We start from the raw sequence: 4,932 nt of genomic DNA on the forward strand, positions 1-4,932 counted from the left end.
GGTCCAATGCACGAGAGTTCATAGAGGAAGCTGTCAAGAAAGCCAACAAGAAGTACAAGTGATCACGTGGTGCTCCATACCGCACACCCACCTTACATTCTGTTGCCGAGGAATGTAAGGTATTACCTTGTTTTTCAAAACTATGTCCGTGTGCTAAGTTATGACTGCATCTCCCCGTAGCCTAGTATATAGTGGTGGTGTGTGAGCGACATTTGAATTTTTTTGTAATATATGTGTGGATGTGAACCTACTTAGGTGTGACAGTAGCTACATTTATGTTTTTTCAGTATTATCATGTGTTCGTGCTTGGTAGTACCAGTTTGGTGTCTTGAATGCGTCTATGATGTCTGAAAACATGGCAAACGTAGTTGATCAGACACGGTTAGTGAAATTTATCGTTCTTTTTCGTTTGGCTTTTTGGTTTTTTTGCATTGCTAACTATATCGGTTAGCATGTTAGTTCATACACAGCGGTAACCATGTGGTTTTTGCACGTGATTGTTTCAACTTGTTTTCCACAGTTTGCACATAATACAACATGTGTGGACTAAAATGCGTTGACTGAACACGGAAATCTACGCGATGGTAGACACAATATAAATAACATGGCATATTCAGTAGAACTAACATGGCAGATTCAGTGGAAAAGGCATGGCAGATTCGGTGGAACATGCATGGCAGATTCAGTGGAAAAGGCATGGCAAATTCAGTACCACACACGGGGCAATTGCAGTCATTCATTCATGGCTTTTTTTCCTTAAAAATATGATGCCCCTCCAAAGTCATTCTCACATTTTTAAAAATTTAGAACATCTATCTTACAAAAAATGTCACCAACAAACCAATCCACAGTGCTCCAATGTTGCTTACGGATTGCCCGTCTCTTTCTTTGCTTTCTTGTGTTTTTCTTGAATCTCCAATCCCGATTTGTATCTTATCTTTTTTGGACGCCCTTTTGTGATGGAACGGGGCGGGTTCCTGACATGGGTTTGTGTGCTTGCTGTTCCAGATCCTACCTCCGAGTTTTCAGATGATGGCCCCGTGGACGAAGGCACACTTGTGGTATGGGGGAACCTATGTAAGGTTTCCTCAGCTTTCCTCTTCTTGATCTCATCAAGCTCTCTTTTCAGGGTCTTCCTGTGTTTTTCTGCGACCCTCGTTGTATCATCGCTCTTGCACTCTTCATCTATTAGCTCGGCATAGTTCTTTGTCAACACAACATGCCTCACGGCATCCATGGTTGACTCTGGTCTCTCATCATGCACAGCCAAAACTGCATTTGATGTTTGCGGCCCCAATGCGTTGTCAGCGTCCCAAGTCCATCGCCGCCGTATGAAATGGCGGGGCATTCGTGTCACCGCGTTCATGTCCATTACTTTCAGTATGTGACAGCACACAATCCCGTCCCGTTCAAATTTGCAGCATTGGCAGTAGTATTCGCCTTCGCTTATCAAGGCCTTTACAATGTAGTTCCTCCCCTTGTCTAGTCTTCAGGTTCTGAATCCAACATGCCCATGATAGAACACACCTTGAACGTATGTTCGTCCACCTGGAAAGTCGTGTACATGCTGGTACGCTTTATTTCTTTGTGGAATCTGCAAGTTTGGTGTGGTTTTGTTAAACTCTTTGTGTGATGTTTTTTGTAGCACCTTATGTTGTTGTAGGCTATAACGTAGGAAAGACATCTAAAATGAATGATGGCTATGGCATCTGCATGATATTTTTTTCACATGGCAAATGCATAACATTTTTAATTGGAATGTGCATTCCATACCATCGTGGCCAATGGAAATACATTTCGTTTAAACATGGCAACTGCAGTTGAGTAAACATGGCAACTGCATTCCATTAAACATGGCACTGGAGTTCATTAAACATGGCAACTATAGTTGAGTAAACATGGAAATTGCATAACATCTTTAATTGGCATTTGCATTCCATACCATCATGGCCAATGGAAGTACAGTTCATTAAACATGGCAACTGTAGTTCATCAAATATGGCAACTGTAGTTGAGTAAACATGGCAACTGCAATTGAGTAAACATAGAAACTGTAGTTGAGTAAATATGGCAACTGTAGTTGAGTAAGCATGGCAACTGTAGTTGAGTAAACATGGCAACTACATATCATGGTTACTCTGTACTCAATGGCTACTTTCAAAAAAACATCATTTTCAAATAAGCTTTTTCAACTGCATTGCATTCTACATGGCACCTACTACCTTCATGCTTGTGCAAACAAGATTGTAACACAACTGACTTACTTGTTAAAAATCTTGTTGGTGTATATCTTGCTCATCTACCTCTCCATCGGTAAATACGTTAGCAATTTTGGTTGCTTGAGCACAGTGTTCGCTTCTTATTGTAGCTCAGATCCTAGTATTTTTTGTTGCAAAGCGGAGTATTGCTTGGCAAACTGCAGCAATGAGTTGCCAGGGCTCACGTACCGCTTCAAAACAGCATTGAACCCCTCGCTGCCCTGCGTAGTCTGCAGAAACAGAAAGAAGAACTGCATGAAGTAGGCCGGCACCCAGTACATTCGCTTCTCCCACAGGCTAGCAAGCGCCTCGTTGTCTTGCACTTGATATGTTTCAGTCATAGCCATCCAGCTCCTTTCAAACTCCTCCACCGTCAAGCTATGGTCCACGCACAGCTTGAATGCCTTGTGCGGCTCTAGACGGTCAGCAAAGAACGGTCCTAGCGTCTCCTCAGCCTTCTTTATAATGTGCCACCTGCAGTGCCTATGCACTGCCAACGGAAAGACCTCCTCTATGCCTGCACGCATGCTAAAATCCTGGTATGTTATTATGTTCATCGGAGCAAGTTTACCCATGCACTCCAAGAAGGTCTTGAACAGCCAAGCGTACCCATTCGTGTCTTCATTCCGAATGAGCCTGCATCCGAACTGCAATGGTTGATTGTGGTTATTTATTCCTATCAATGGAGCGCATGGCATCTTGTACATATTAGTGAGATATGTCACGTCGAACGAAATGCAATCTCGGAAATTTTTGTAGGCTCTTCTTGCAGCACCATCCACCCAATACATGTTCCTGACACGGTCCTCATCGTCCAATCTTATCCCGTAGAAGAAATTTAGATCTTCCTTCGCTTTCTCATCGAAGTAGGCTATCGTGTCTTCTATGTCAGCCAACCTGCTCTCTCTACAGTACTTTGCCTTTAGGTTTGTGACGTCTGCTGGTATATAGGGCATGCTACTCAGAGTCCCATTTTTGCTGTGGATGAGGGATAGTATCTGGACCATTCTTGATGGACCGACGTTACAATCATGTAGCAGCTTTATGAATTTCTTCTCAAGGGGGTTGAATCTTCTGTGGGCGGTCAGAAATTTTACCAGGTCAAACTTCTTTATGAGTTCGGGGTTTGATGTCTACTACACAACCTTCTTCTTGTAGACATTGTTGGGCCTCCAAGTGCAGAGGTTTGTAGGACAGTAGCAAATTTCCTTCAAGTGGATGACATAAGGTTTATCAATCCATAGGAGGCGTAGGATAAAGATGGTCTCTCTCAAGCAACCCTGCAACCAAATAACAAAGAGTCTCTTGTGTCCCAAACACACCCAATACAATGGTAAATTGTATAGGTGCACTAGTTCGGTGAAGAGATGGTGATACAAGTGGTATATGGATGGTAGATAAAGGTTTTTGTAATCTGAAAATATAAAAACAGCAAGGTAACTAATGATAAAAGTGAGCGTAAACGGTATTGCAATGCGTTGAAACAAGGCCTAGGGTTCATACTTTCACTAGTGCAAGTTCCCTCAACAATAATAACATAATTGGATCACATAACTATCCCTCAACATGCAACAAAGAGTCACTCCAAAGTCACTAATAGCAGAGAACAAACGAAGAGATTATGGTAGGGTACGAAACCACCTCAAAGTTATTCTTTCCAATCAATCCGTTGGGCTATTCCTATAAGTGTCACAAACAGCCCTAGAGTTCGTACTAGAATAACACCTTAAGACACAAATCAACCAAAACCCTAATGTCACCTAGATACTCCAATGTCACCTCAAGTATCCGTGGGTATGATTATACGATATGCATCACACAATCTCAGATTCATCTTATTCAACCAACACATAGAACCTCAAAGAGTGCCCCAAAGTTTCTACCGGAGAGTCAAGACGAAAACGTGTGCCAACCCCTATGCATAGATTCCCAAGGTCACGGAACCCGCAAGTTGATCACCAAAACATACATCAAGTGGATCATATAATACCCCATTGTCACCACAGGTATCCCACACAAGATATACATCAAGTGTTCTCAAATCCTTAAAGACTCAATCCGATAAGATAACTTCAAAGGGAAAACTCAATCCATTACAAGAGAGTAGAGGGGGAGAAACATCATAAGATCCAACTATAACAGCAACGCTCGCAATACATCAAGATCGTACCTCAAGAACACGAGAGAGAGAGAGAGAGAGAGAGAGAGAGAGATCAAACACATAGCTATTGGTACATACCCTCAGCCCCGAGGGAGAACTACTCCCTCCTCGTCATGAAGAGCACCGAGATGATGAAGATGGCCACCGGAGAGGGATTCCCCCCTCCGGCAGGGTGCCGGAACGGGTCTAGATTGGTTTTCAGTGGCTACGGAGGTTTCTGGCGGTGAAACTCCCGATCTATTGTTCTCCCCGAAGTTTTTAGGGTATATGGGTATATATAGGAGGAAGAAGTACGTCGGTGGACCTCCGGGCTGTCCACGAGGCAGGGGCCGCGCCCAGGGGGTGGGCATGCCCCCCACCCTCGTGGGCAGCCCGGGACTCTCCTGGTCCGTCTCCAATACTCAGTGGGCTTCTTCTGGTCCAAAAGTAAGTTCCGTGAAGTTTCAGGTCAATTGGACTCCGTTTGATTTTCCTTTTCTGCAATACTCTAAAACAAGGAAAAAACAGAAACTG

At 43.5% G+C, this 4,932-nt stretch overlaps 1 pseudogene; it reads right to left on the reverse strand.

Annotated features, from left to right (window-relative positions):
* Positions 1 to 991: 991 nt before the first annotated feature.
* On the reverse strand, positions 992 to 3,214 carry LOC119299501 (annotated as a pseudogene).
* Positions 3,215 to 4,932: the final 1,718 nt, after the last annotated feature.

The sequence above is a fragment of the Triticum dicoccoides genome, chromosome 5A (assembly GCF_002162155.2).
Source record: "Triticum dicoccoides isolate Atlit2015 ecotype Zavitan chromosome 5A, WEW_v2.0, whole genome shotgun sequence".
NCBI classification, from domain to species: Eukaryota; Viridiplantae; Streptophyta; class Magnoliopsida; order Poales; family Poaceae; genus Triticum; species Triticum dicoccoides.